The 15,389-nt window shown below is 45.1% G+C and overlaps 1 protein-coding gene across 4 annotated transcripts in view; it reads right to left on the bottom strand.

Moving 5' to 3' along the window:
* The window catches only part of LOC137640109 (CREB-regulated transcription coactivator 1-like), a 272,709-nt gene that overhangs the window by 256,827 nt on the left and 493 nt on the right, over positions 1-15,389 (bottom strand). The window lies entirely within an intron of this gene.

Genomic DNA, 15,389 nt, shown 5'->3' with positions numbered 1-15,389 from the left:
ATTAAAAAGGATATTGGAATTAGGGTAATGTAGTGGTAGAACCCTCACCCACTACTGCACTCGCTGCAACGAATGGACCCAATGTGTAGCAGTCCTCGTAAAGAGCCTGGACATCTTTTAAGTAAAATGACGCGAACACTGACTTGCTTCTCTAAAAAGTCGCGTCCATAATACTTTGCAGAGATTTATTTTGCTTGAAGGCCACGGAGGTTGCTATAGCTCTAACTTCGTGCGTCTTAACCTTAAGCAAACATCGGTCTTTCTCATTCAAGTGAGAATGAGCTTCTCGTATTAAAAATCTGATAAAAAATGACAAAGCATTCTTTGACATAGGCAATGATGGTTTCTTAACTGAGCACCATAATGCCTCAGATTTACCTCGTAATGACTTAGTACGAGCTAAATAGAACTTAAGAGCTCTAACAGGACATAATACTCTTTCCAGTTCGTTGCCTACGATCTCTGATAAGCAAGGAATATCAAAAGATTTAGGCCAAGGACGAGAAGGCAGTTCATTTTTGGCCAGGAAACCAAGTTGAAGTGAACAAGTGGCTTTTTCTGTAGAAAAGCCGATGTTCTTACTGAAGGCATGAAGTTCACTGACCCTTTTAGCCGAAGCCAAGCACACTAGGAAAAGTGTCTTGAGGGTGAGATCCTTCAGGGAGGCTGAATGTAATGGCTCAAACCTGTCTGACATGAGGAACCTTAGGACCACGTCTAAGTTCCATCTAGGAGTTGCCAAACGACGTTCCTTAGAGGTCTCGAAAGACTTAAGGAGATCTTGGAGATCTTTATTGTTGGAAAGATCTAAGCCTCTATGTCGAAAGACCGAAGCCAACATGCTCCTGTAGCCCTTAATCGTGGGAGCTGAAAGGGAGCGAACCTTTCTCAGATGTAAAAGAAAATCTGCGATTTGGGCTACAGAGGTACTGGACGAGGACACAGATGCTGACTTGCACCAGTCTCGAAAGACTTCCCACTTCGACTGGTATACTCTAATGGTAGAAGCTCTCCTCGCTCTTGCAATCGCACTGGCTGCCTCCTTCGAAAAGCCTCGAGCTCTTGAGAGTCTTTCGATAGTCTGAAGGAAGTCAGACGAAGAGCGGGGAGGCTTTGATGGACATTCTTTACGTGGGGCTGACGTAACAGATCTACCCTTAGAGGAAGACTTCTTGGAAAGTCTACCAGCCATTGAAGTACCTCGGTGAACCACTCTCTCGCGGGCCAGAGGGTAGCAACCAACGTCAACCTTGTCCCTTCGTGAGAGGCGAACTTCTGCAGTACCTTGTTGACTATCTTGAATGGTGGGAATGCATATAAGTCCAGAAGAGACCAATCCAGTAGAAACGCGTCTATGTGGATTGCTTCTGTATCTAGGACTGGAGAGCAATAGATTGGTAACCTTTTGGTCAACGAGGAGGCAAAGAGGTCTATGGTGGGTTGACCCCAAGTAGCCCAAAGACTCTTGCCCACGTCCTTGTGGAGGGTCCATTCCGTGGGTATCACCTGACCCCTCCGACTGAGACAGTCTGCCAAGACGTTCAAGTCCCCCTGGATGAATCTCGTCAACAGGGAGATGCCTCGATTTCTTGACCATAAGAGAAGGTCCCTTGCGATCTCGAGCAGCGTGAAGGAGTGTGTGCCTCCTTGCTTGGAGATGTACGCCAAAGCTGTGGTGTTGTCTGAGTTGACCTCTACCACTTAGTTTCGAAGAAGCTTTCGAATATCATCAAGGCCAAGTGGACTGCTAATAGCTCCTTGCCGTTGATGTGCATGCTCTTCTGACTTGAGGTCCACAGACCCGAGCATTCCCGACCGTCCAGGGTCGCACCCCAACCCAAATCCGACGCGTCTCAGAACAACACGTGGTTTGGGTTCTTGACTGCTAGGGATAGTCCCTCTCTCAGACTGATATTGCTGTCCCACCATTTCAGGCATGCCTTTACTGGTTCGGAGACTGGGAATGATACCGTCTCTAACGTCTTGTCCTAGTTCTAGTGAGAGGCTAGATGGAACCGGAGAGGCAGAAGGTGTAGTCTCCCTAGTGAGACAAACTGCTCCAGGGATGAGAGAGTCCCTACGAGACTGTTCCAACTCCTGACTGAACAAACATTTTCTTTTCAGCATTAGTTGGACTTCGAGCAGGGCTTGTTCTATTCGGTGGCAGACGGAAAAGCCCGAAAAAACTGGACTGCGAATCTCCATCCCCAAATATAGAATAATCTGGGATGGGATCAGTTGGGACTTTTAGGTTGACCAAAAGTCCCAACTCCCTGGCCAGACTCAACGTCCAATGTAGATCCTGCAGACAGCGAAGACTGGACGATGCTCTGAGAAGCCGGTCGTCCAAGTACAGGGAGGCTCGGATCCCCGATAGATGGAGGGATTTTGCCACATTCCTCATGAGCCTCGTAAACACGAGAGGAGCAGGACTGAGGCCAAAGCACAGGGCTCGAAACTGGTACCCCACATTCCTGTAAACAAACCTCAGAAACGGTTGGGAATCCGGGTGTATAGGAATGTGGAAGTATGCCTCCTGAAGGTCGAGAGAGACCATCCAGTCGCCTTCCATTAATGCTGTCAAGACAGCCTGGTAGACTTCATCGTGAAGTTTGTCTTGACAATGAACACATTGAGCGCACTTGCCTCTTACGTACTCCTGCAGTGAACATGGCTGCCAGATCATTGGAGCCATCCCTGAGGGACTTGTTCCTGCAGAGAACGTGGCTGTCAGATCATTGGAGCCATCCCTGAAAGCCTTGTTTATGCATGACATAATGTACAGCAAAACTTCAAACGCTCGAAAAAAAAACTCCTAACAGGAGATGGTCTAGCTCTGAAGTTGACCATAAAATCTTGGAGCGTCTCATGGCCAGGCGCCAGGGAGAGTCTATGAGGTTTGAGAAGTCTATCTGGGCAGAGGCAGGAACTCCCAAGCCGAGAACTTCTCCCGTGTCATATCAGACTCTCGCTCTATAAGCCAGCTTAAAAGTAGGGAAAGCAAAGGCTGTCTCCCCCAAACTCCTCCTGGTGATAAACCAGTCGCCTAGCAAACATAAAGCTCTCTTAGAAGAGCGAGAGAGCACTAGCTTAGAAAACAACGGCTTCGAAGTAGCTAGGCCTAGTGTAAACTCTGACGTTTAGGCGAACGAGGAGCAGCAGTTACAAAATGGTCCGGACAAAGATCCTTAAAAATCAGCATGATTCATTTAAAGTCCATAGAGGGCTGAGCAGCTTTAGGCTCCTCTCCGTCTGACAGAGTCCTCAAGGGAATATCAGTAGGAGGGGGAACAGCAACTTCCTCATCTAAAGGAACCTTGTCCGACAATAGCCGAGTCTCAAGCAAGGGAGAGACCTGCCGTGGTGGCAATGCTTGAAAAGCAGAGTCCACACGCACTGGTGCATTAGTAGCGGACCAGGACGCAACGTCATGTAACTGCTTAACAGCCTGTGAACTGTCAACAACAACAGGTGCGTGAGGACGCTCGGCGTCCACTCGAGACTGTTTTGACTGCCTAGTCTGAGCAGTCAAAACAACTCTAGACTGCGGTGGTTGACGCTCAGCGTCAAAACAAGTCAACTCCGATGGTTGGCGAACGTCCTGAACGTCAACAGGAGCATTAGTAAGTGGCCTAACGTCCAAATGCGGCTGAAAATCAACACGAGACCGCATCGAGTGAGGCTCTACATATCGTGACTGACGTGCTTAGCTACGCCAACGTCAACAGGACGCACAAAGGTTCGTTTGGGCGGCTGAAGGCCAGGATCTCGATGAGATAAACGGCTAGGCTCAACGTGAACCTTATTGGCAGAATAGTCCTCCATAAGAGAGGCAAGCTTATTCTGCTTGTCTTGCCGTACAACCCATTTAGGATCAATGGGAATGGTTGCGGTAAGAGACGAGGGTAACGTCTGTGACTGCAAAACCTTGCCTACAAAAAGACTCTCGGAGCCTGTGTTACGCTTTTGTTTAGGCGGCGAGCAGTCTTCCGATGACTGCATAGGGTCAGAGCTGTCCTAATAGTTAAAACCAGGACGCTGGACCTGTCCTGAAAGGACTGACTTTCGCTTAAAGGGCCTCGAAACCTTGTTCCACGGTTTCTTATGTGAAAAGCCTTCGGATGACGAGGAGAAAATCGTCTCGCTCGTCTTATGGTAGGGGCGGTGTTGATGAGACACGCCTGAAACCATAGAGGGAACGTCTGTTCGCTGATCAAGTCCTCTCGAACCCATAAGTCGTACGACATTACTTCTCCCCTGGGCTTGGGAGCTTGCAAGAGGTCTCCGACTAGGCGAACGACAGGCACGAACAGACGAACCCTCGGTCGCAACACTGATAACACTTTGCGCAATCATCACTTTATCACTACGATTTTCTGTTTTGCACTTATTTCACTGAAATCGAATTTTTTAACAATTCACATTAGGTATGAATAAAACTGATTTCTACCTGAAGCACGCAATTCTACCCTCATCAAAAGGTTATAATTGCGAAATCAGTCGTATAATGTAAGCACATTAATACAAGCAAAAAACAGTAAACATATTTTAAGATAAAAAGATCAGTGGCTGGGAAGGAGACTAAACACTAGTTCATTCAAAACTACGTTTTCAATCTCTCACCGTACAGTGCCTTGGGACGAGAATAAAAACTAAAAACGTTTTATCCTTTCTCCCCGTACAGAGACTAGGGACGAGAGTAAAAAAAAAAACTGACTCGAGAAAAACGTTACTCGCTTGGGACGAGAATAAAGATCGGAACGTTCTCTCTCCTCTCTCTCTCCCCGTCTCTATCTCTCTCTCTCTCTCTTGATTTCGCACCGAAGAGAAGAGCCCACTTACCTTTCGTCAATAAACAGGTTATTTGACCAAAGGAAAAAACTGAAAGGTTTTTCAATTCAAAAGTTCCTTTAAAATAGTATTTAAAACATTTAAGCTTTGAAAGAAGAATGAACAAAACGTCAGAATCGATTTACTCTTTCTGCAAAGTGAAACCGTAATACTCTCTCTCTCTATCGTAACGATAGAGCGCAAACTGCGTAGCATAAAAAAACTAAACGTTAGTTCATCTTTGAAACAGTATGAAGACTATTCAAAGAAAATCTTTCATAAAATATCTACTAAAAAAATATTCATTTAATAAGTTTTAAATCATTTGCTCTGTAAAAGTTATTTACGATTGAAAGCGCTCAACGTTGTTTAACTTCGGTTTCTAAGTTAGGACCGCCTACTCTCAGGAAAGGTCGCATATAAACAAATCATTAAAATTTATCTTGATGTTTATTATAAATGGAAAGCTAATCGAAGAGGCCTAATAAAGGCGGTTGAGATATAAAATATATAGAGGAAAATCTATAATTAATTCATAACGTGATAAGATAATTGCTAAAAGCCTAAAACACACTTCCGTACTAAGGGAAGGGTCGGCCATTTAAAAGTCAAAGAAAGTCCAAAAAAACAATCCAAAGTCATCAAAAATTAAATCTATCCAAAAACGAGTTCAAGATTTAAGTTGAAGATAAAACACCTGCACTGCGAAAGCTCAAACCAAAAGGAAGTACTTCACCAAATATGTTGAGAAAACTCCAGGTTATACAGCGAGTATTGATACGTCTTGTCGTTAAGGCCGACAGAGAAAAAATTGGGTCTGTTTACATGTATATGCGGTATCTGGCCGATAGTTGGCGCTGGTGGGCACACCCGCAACCTTCATAGCGATCGCTCACGAGTTTTTGTGTGTGTTTTCTGTCGAGCCGCTGGAGCAGCAGCTATTATATATTCACCGGCTAAGTTAAATATTTAAAAATAAAAATTACTTTAAAAAAAATTTTATTTGGTCCTATGCTATATTTAAACCCTTTTCCTTTAATTAGGGAGACTCGCAGCTTGGAGGGTTGGACATTTCCTTGGTATAAAAATGGGAGATTCTGTAACTTCTCTGAAAGTGTTCCAGGCTTGACCTGCAGAGAAGCTAAGCAAGGACACTATCTGATTACCATAGGGATGTTAAATTGATATGCCCTGGGAAGACGTACACTGAACTGCACCGTTCCATGTAAAAGAAACCCTACCCACGAAGGAGACATCAGGAAAAATCAAATACCAGCTATATGAATAACGGGATGACATTTGAAGATATAACTCTTTGGTCACAAAGAATGGTGCTCTGAAGTGTAACTGACTAGCATCTGGTCCGACCAGTTTGTAACACTGATTGCTGACCCCCAAGAAAGTGGCAAAAGAATGAAGGAGAAGAGCTAGTTAATGGCACCTCAACTCTCTCGTCAGTCAAGGCATAAGCTTGATCGTCACACGTAGTCAGAAAAAGACCGTGTTCCTTGATACCTCTATCTTGGACCTGCCAATGTTAAACAAAACTCTCCTACACTCAGGGCTGTGTCGTCAGGTCCTTTTTAAATAGCACCACAGAGCCCTCACAGGACACACGAACATCTTGTCTTTATCATCAGCACCTGACGCATCTCAGACGAAGGGGATGAAGAAGGACTCAAACTTGGGGTCATGCAGCACAAGATTCTGAGTCTTGGCCACAAAGTCCGGCATAAAACTGAAGGAGACCTCCTTCCATCCACAAGCGTTGGTGACTACAAATGAGAGACCGTGCAACAAACTTATTCTTTTCGCTGATGTTGAGGCTATCAGAAAGACAGTCTTGAGGGTCAGATCTCTGTCTAATGAACTCCTTAAAGGTATGAATGCAGTACAAGTTAGATATCTAGGAAACAATGTCACATCACACTCCAGAGATCTTAAGATCCCGGGGTGGGTAAGACTTCTAGAAGCTTCTCATGAGCACAGACGACTCCCAGGAAATTCAGAGGTCTAAGCCCTTCAGTCAATAGACCATACTGAAGCCCGAATGGTAGTCTTTGATGGCCGCAACTAAGAGACACTCTGACCAGAGAAATACCAATTCTATGACACCAATCACAGATGACCCAGTTATCCTGGTAGACATCTTTAGAGGACCTCCGGAGGAATACATACATCTGTGTAGTACCTCGCGAAAAGCCTTTCTCTCAGAGATGCTGAATAGTCTCCACTTGTGAAAAACTAACAACTCCACGGACTGGTGGCACATCTGCAGGAGTAGCTGACAGAAAAGAGTGGGCCAGGGGGTAGCTCTCCCAGGAAATAGACCAAAAGAGCAAGAACAAGCAGATCGGGATACCACTCGGTGTGTGGCCATCTGGTAGCCACCAGGGTTATCTTGATACCTGGCATTGTTGATTACCAGCCAGATCAGGCTGAAGGGGGAAGAGGCATAGATGTCCAGGTGATCCCATGAATGTTGGAAGGTGCCTTTGAATACCGCCAAAGGATCCGGAACGTGGGAGCAAAAGCTGGAGAGCTTCCTATTTAACTGCGTGGTAAAAAAGTCAATTGCCAGAGAGCCCCACAGGGCAAGAAGCCTTTCTGCCACACAAGAATGTAGGGACTACTCTGATCCTACAACCTTACACCTGATGGTTGAGTGCATACGCTAGTACACTCCTCTTGCCCGGAATGTACCTTGCTGATAATTCTATGGCGTAAAACGCCGCCCAGATGTGCATTTGCTTCATCAATTCAGAGTGGGGGTGTCCCCTTGCTTATTGGCGTAAGCCACTATGGTAATGCTGTTGCCAATCAGCACTACCGAGTGCCTCCTCAAACTTTCTTGGAATGCTTGCAAGCCTAGGAAAGCTGATTGCTTCTCGAGGAACTTGATGCGCAAAAGCCTCTCCTCTTCAGATCACACCTCTTAGGTGTGACAACAGCACAGGATGAAACAGGGGATCCCTGTTTGCTACTTAGTGATATTTCAGATACCACTGAAGCATTCACTAGTTGAGTTGCCCATGAGGAATGAATTTCTCCAGTGAAGACAGATGTCTGAGAAGACGTTGCTGCAGTCGAGCTGGAACAACTGTCTTGGACAGAAAGGGTCACACAACCTCCCTGAGCTTGCTGATGCATATGTCTATCAGTATGCCTAGGTACTATACCTCTGCTTGAGTATGACATTCAATTTCTCACAGTTTACCAATATTCAAAGATAGTGGCAAAATGTGAGAATCAGATCTCGAGCCTGAAGCAATAGCTCTCTGAGGTGGACAGGATCAACTGATCGTCAAGATACATCAAGAGACGTATCCCTTGTGAGTGGTTCCAACCAACTACCATGGTGAACACCTGAGGAGCCATACACAGAAGCAGTCTTGAACTGTTACAGTACCGTTGAGGGAGAAGCAAAAGTACTTATGAGAGGTCTGATGGTCAGCCACTTTAACCCATGCGTCCTTCAGATATACCGAAAGCATGAAGTCTCCCTCTTAGATGGAACACAACACAAATTCCACTGTTTCCATTCTGCACTTTGTCTCCAGCTCCCCATCGCTCGATCGTGAACCTGCAGGCCTGGCTGAACCCAAAAGTTTGGCTGCTGCTACCCTTCAAAGGGCCAGAAGTTTTGAAGGCAACAGCTGGGTGGATCAGGGAGTCATGCAAAGCAGTTCTCCATGACTCTACCATCACCTGAACAACTCTCCGGCAGGAGAGATGTGGCACCCCGCACAGACAAGTTCTTCAACGACATCACCACCTCAAAAAGCCTCCCAATACAGATCCGAGGTCTCTCTGCTCCTGACGCTTACTCCCCTGGGAGCGAGCAAGAGGAATATGCGCAAAGGGGAGCATTGGCAGCAAACACTCACTGAGGCGACAAAAGAAGCAACTTCAATGTCTTCATGGACGTTGCCCATACATACCCCTAGAGAAGGTTAGGTTCTCTTCTTCCCCCTAAGGAATTGACTACCACGACCTAAATGCAGCATTCGGAGATGATTGTGAAAAATCATGCCTCTTACAAGATGAACAAAGAGAGGGTGGATCTACAGCAGCTTTTCTCATACATCGTCAACTATTTTCCAAGCAAGTACAAATCTCTTACTTAACAACCATTATAGCAATCAACCACCAGCACTCACTTCCTGCAAGAAGGTTGCTGCCAAGATGTAGTAGGGGCGTCTCTCCTGGGCTGGCTAGGTGAGGCGCGAGGCGTCGGAGGGTGTCCTTCTATGGGCAGGTCTTCTCGCTGGAGGGGGTCTGGATTCTCCCGCATCCTTTAGCTTCCTAACCCTCTCCACTGTCTCCTCCACCGCCTTGAGGGAGAACACTGAGTCGTCCCACAGTGGAAGGCTCCTCAGGGACCTCGCTTCTCTGTCAGGGAGCCTCCTTACTAGTTTGCTGAGCAGTGTCCCTCTTCCGCAGTATCCAGTTGGCGGCCTGCGCGATGGATTGGTAGGAGAGGAACTTCAGGGCCTTACCTCCCGAGCTAATCAGCTCCTTCAGCAAGGCCGGATTCTCCGGGATTGCGAGGTCGTGCGAGGATTGGAACCCCACCAGCGTGGAGGCCCACCAATCCAGCCACGATGACACGTGCACAAGGTCCTTGGCCAGCTCCTCCATCATGGAAGTTTCCGCAGGGGAGAAACAAACCGGGGCCGTGGTAGCCCTCTCCTCTGCTGCTCCTTGTCCCAGGATGGCGACTGCTGGCTCCACCGAACAGGGGCCCGCGCGGTGTCCTTCGGGAAGGTAGAACTGGCTCTGTGTCTTCAGGCCCTGGAGAAGTCTAAGAGGCGCTCTGGCTCTTGGGAGCTTCGCGTGGTTGGCCACGATCTTGTCAACGTGCGCCATACCCAGCCTAACATCCTTAGACAGAGGGAGGGCTAGCGAGGGCCTCTGTTGCACAGGCGCATCCACCAGCCTGCTGAGGCTCGAGAGCCAGACTTCGTCAGTAGAGGGCTCAGGTTCGTCCAGCCTGTGGTGATGCCTAATGAGGCCTAATACCCTCCTGTAGGCCGAAACTTCTGCCCCGTCCTCTACATTCTCCGTCGGGCGCTCCAGTGCTCGTGACGGAGGGAGCCGCACGGGGAAGAGGCATCTTCCTGGAGTGGTTCAGTCTCCTCGTTTCAGGGAGTAGGACGGGCATCGCCGCTGGGACGGAGGCCTCCATCCTGGATTTTTCTCTTCTTCTGGCGGACCAGGGGTCTGCGGGCTTGCCCGTCGAGGGAAGGAGTGTCTCTCGTTCCGGACGATGCGTCGTAGATTTTGAGGCCGGGACGCAGCTGCCAGACCAAAGGGGCGACTCTCTCCGCTGGGCGGATGGAGTCAGAACCTTCGCGGACTTATGCCTGTCCCTTGGGGCCTGAAGAGACGACTCCCTCCGTCGATCATACCTGCTGCTGGAGACAAATCCTACTGGTGAGCGGGACCTAGGGAGCCATCCCGAGGTGCTCGGGACTGCTGAAGCCCCCAGAAGTGGGCTACGGGGGATGGCGACCCACACCCATTCTTCCTCCGGCGAGTCGCTTCTCCTATACTTCCTCCTGGGGGATCTCAAGCGCCTACTCACGTGGCAGGATCTGGAACGGGAACGTGAACGAGATCGCCTCCTGCGTGACCTATCTCGCCGTCTCCTATGGTCCCTCGGGGCTCCGTCTTCCGATGAGTAGGAGTAGGCCTCGACCGAGGAGCCCGAAGACCTGTAGGACCTCGCTGAAGGGCCTGAGTCGCGCCTCGTTGCTGGTGGGTCCACATGGTGTTCGGTCGGCGACGAAGGCTCCAGGAAGACGGACGGGAACATAGCTGAAGGCGCTGGAGGGGAGCGGGGTAGCTCCTCGCTGGGGAACCAGGTCTAAAACTCCTCTTCCATCCTCAGGGGCGATCTGAAGGGCGTCTTCGGAGGCGCCCACGCGAGGGGGTCTGACGGCGGCGAGTCCTCCTTCTCGGCGGCACCCTCGGCTGCTGACACACCTGAAAAACCTGCCCAAGAGGCGGGAGAAGAGGTTGCAGTAGTTTTACCCCACATAGGAATGTCCGACGAGACGGGACCTGCTTTCACCAGGGCTCCGTCCCCCGAACACACTCCCGTCCCTCCCTCAGGCCCCCCACTTGCCTGGATCGAAGACACAATCCCTCTGTCAGGTAAATCAGACTCCTGGGGAAAGGCCACAGGCCTCTTCCCCGCAACAGACTTACCTCGACCACTACACTGGGTAGGGGAAGACGGCAGAGAGAGACTGTCCGACGAAACGCCGGGCGAAGCGAGAGGCGAAGAGACGCTGGATTTCCTAGGTGAACGTCTAGAGGTCTTCTTCTTCTTGGTGCCGTAGTGCACCCACTGCACCTCGTTCCAGGACTCGCACTCCGGACACGTGGCTGCAGGGGAACACACACTGCCCCTACACGAAGAACACAAGGAGTGCGGGTCAACTTCAGGCTTAGAGAGGAAGGTGCCACACGATTTTCCGGCCATAGGCCCAGGACAACGACGGGGATGCTCCATAACGCACTAGTAAGACACCGCGAGACACAGGAACACAGAGGGAAAAGGATAAGGAAGAGCACAAAGGGACCATGTGGGAACCGTGTGAGACACAAAGGGGTCGGAGACACAAAGGGTCGCACTGGGTAAGAGAGATCGTCGGGATGTTATCCGCGACGCGGCCAGAAACTTACTGGAGATCGAGACCTGAGCAAGCCTGCTCTCTGACCCCGGGTCGTCTCTGGGCGCGTATCACTCCAGAGGTTACCCCGCATAAAAAACGGGAGTAGGGTAAACTACACAAAATTCTGGTCGGTTGGGAGGAGATCCCAGATACTCCTAAGAAAGTAGTTCGAGGTAAGTACTCTGTGTTGGAACAAAACAGAATTACAATTATTTAAATCACCTAAGAATATTCACTAATAGTGAGAACCACTGATCTTCCGAAGGGAACTGTTCCCCACAGAGAAAAGCTGAAAAGTTAAAATTACAATTATAATTTCACTAAAAATAATTGAGACAAACAAACAAACGGAAGCGCAACCTAACCCGCAAACGGGAAAGGTGCTCTTCCCAATAGTACACTGTTGTTGAAAGGTGAACGACCTTGAGAACAGAAAGACCGTGGTCAATCTCTGAGAGGCCACATTCCCTTCGCTCAGTAATCCCTGTTTCCGGTAGGAAAAAGGAAAAGGGAAAAGGCGAAGACAATAGTTGAATGAGGAGGGTCCAGGCGATGACAATTCCCCTGTGGCGGCCGAGTCAACGGTTATATGCCAACGGGAAGACCAATGGACCAGAGAGGGAGAGGTCGTTCCCCACGAAGTGGAAGTGTGCTGGGCTTGTTCCGGTGCTAATGTACACAAGTGTCGTTGTCGTATATGTATCACAAGCACAGCACAAACACTGAAAAGGAAACTTATCACATTTCTATACACATATATATACATAAACATGAAGAATGTTTTCATATATATGTATGTATGTATATATATATATATATATATATATATATATATATATATATATATATATATATGTATATATATATATATATATATATATATATATATATATATATATATATATATATATATATATACATATATATATATATATATATATATATATATATATATATATATATATATATATATATATGTATGTTTATATATATATATATATATATATATACATATGTGTATATATATATATATATATATATATATATATATATATATATATATATATATATATATATACATATATACATACATACATATACACATATATATATATATACATATACACATACATATATATACACATACATATATATATATATATATATAATATATAATATATAATATATATACACATATATATATATATATATATATATATATATATATATATATATATATATATACATGTACATATACATATATATATATATATATATATATATATATATATATATATATATAAATATAAATAGCGTGGTTTGTACTCCAGTTACGGAACAAATTTGCTTCCTATTCCCCGGAAATATTTATTTCACTCTTGTTTACAACTAGGTCCGTGACCTGAGCAGGTTTCGTGACCTGGGAAGGGGGGAGGATCCTGGGGGAGTGCCCCACACTAGGTCCATGACCAGGGTAGGTTTGTGGCTTGGAAAGGAGTGTCCAGGGTTTGCCCCTGGTTAGGTCTATGACCTGGGAACTACTAGGTTAGGTTTGTTGGGTTTGCTAGGTTCTGTGGCCTTTTACAAATCTCGGGTGTTAAACAACCACCTGTTTTCCTGTTTTAACCCATCCAAAGTCCCAGGTTCCCACCTATGTCCGTTGAGAAAGGTGGGGGGGATAACGGATAAAGGTCAAATTCATCAAAAGAATATTTACTGTAGGAACAGTTTTTTTCTGTTGGAAATGTAGTTCTGTGCTGTTCTATAATTTTACCAAATATTCATGCATTACAACTGTGGGAAGAATTGTTATCAATTCCACCCGAATACCAAGATTAAGCTTCGTGATTTCCATAGTCATGTATACTCTTTACTGTTCATGCAGGTGCAAATTCCTAGATAGTAGCTTTTCTCTATTCCAAAAAAAAAAAATTTACACCAGAAATTTCTATATTATTTCTATAAAAATGGATCCTCAGAAAGTTACGCATTTCAACTTCCATATTTAAAAAAAAAAAAAAAAAAAATTCTAACACTTGTCAACCAAAAACATGTTTCCTAAAATAATTCTATTTGAATATTTAATTATCCCTTATCAACAAACTGATGATCTGTCATGAACGCACTGAATACAGAAACAATATTTTACTAAAACATAGTTATATGGGGGACAGCTCTTCTATGAGACACTGCAACCAGTTGAACATTTTATCTACCCAATTCTCAGCATTTCCATCATAATCAATTGCCGACATAAACGAAATTACACTAAATTTTGAAACAGATTGATGTGCTTCCCATAAGTTCACTCTGGGAGACGTGTCTTTACGAGATGGTGGCTAACCTAAAACTCAAGGCGAAGGTGGGAAAAAAATGGCTGTTGTAGAACAATATCTGGGAACTTATGAAGAAGTACTTGTAAGCTGTTAATTGGTTTAAAAAAAAAACCACCTGACAAATATGTCATTGTAAATGCTCAAAAAGCTCCCCAAATCATAGGAATAAACGCATGCGCAATAAGTTCCTTTCAGTCTCTCAGATGTAAACAATGGACTTAGAGTGAAAAACATACTTCACATTTTAATAGACCAATATGTAAGTTATTATGCCCCAGTCCCTATTAAACATATAGAGAAAAATACCAAACTAGCCAGCACTCGTCTTTTTTATATAGAGAATTCCAGTTTCGCTTGAAATTAGAGTATCATATATTAACCGTCAATTTAATTTCAACAATGACCATTTTGCTTTATTATAGCCGCACTTCTCTTCACCTAGATATTATTTTTCCTTTTCACACTTTACAAGGATAGAACCCATTTCTCTGATTGTTTTATATAGAGACCTAACTTAGCTTCAACATAAAATGTTTAGCATTAGACATAACATGAACCATAATAGTTAGAAAAGATATGTCAGAGTATCATCGACATCATAACACTATAGCTTCATACACATTAATTTCACTTCATTTCATAACACTTCACTCACAGCCTAGGTAAGGATGCCAGTATGGTTTCAGTTTACGAAAGGACTGTATCCTGCAGTCAAAAATTTTCACCCCTTTCTCTCTCCAATTCTATTAGATATGTGGGGTTTGCTCAGGGGTTCCAGAGGAATACATCCCCCCCATCAACTACGGTAAGTAGCTCTTCTACACGAAGGACACTCGAAAATCAAACCATTGTTTTCTAGTCTTGGGTAGTGACACAGCCTCTTTGCGTTGAGTTCTCTTGCCTGTTTTTTGTTTTGAAGTTTATTATAGTTTATATATGAAGTATCTATTCTAATGTAGTTACTGTTCTTAAAATATCTTGTTTCAATTCTTCATTAACTCTCCTGTTGTTTACTTATTTCATCGTTTCTTTCCTCTTTCAGCTTTTTTCTGTTGATGGAACCCTTGGGCTTATAGCATTCTGGAATTCCATCTATGATTGTAGCTTAGCTAATAATAATAATAATAATAATAATACAGGAGCCAAGCACCCAAGGTTTGGTTTGATCAGGTAAGGTTATGATAAATTAGTCTGCAACCTGCATTTCCCTTATTCTATTATCCAGGACTGAAACGTAGCAAACGACTCATCTTGTAAATTATAAATTTCTTTACCGGCCTACTTCAAGTTTAGTATTATACCAGTAGCAATGACATTATGCTAATAAAACCAAAATGGTATTACAAAGCCTCAATAGAAGGTTTGGGTCAATTAATATATATATCAACAGGTATCTGTCGGTTTATAGTAGACATTGTAGTGTTACAGCAGACTAGATTAAATCATTAAAACTACAATATTCACCTTATCCAAGGCCCTAAACATAATAACACAAAGTGACTTGTCTATCCCTCTTTATAATAGGAGCCCATATGTGGAG

Source organism: Palaemon carinicauda, chromosome 4 (genome assembly GCF_036898095.1).
Source record: "Palaemon carinicauda isolate YSFRI2023 chromosome 4, ASM3689809v2, whole genome shotgun sequence".
Taxonomy (NCBI): Eukaryota; Metazoa; Arthropoda; class Malacostraca; order Decapoda; family Palaemonidae; genus Palaemon; species Palaemon carinicauda.
This window is presented reverse-complemented; position numbering and strand designations above follow the sequence as displayed.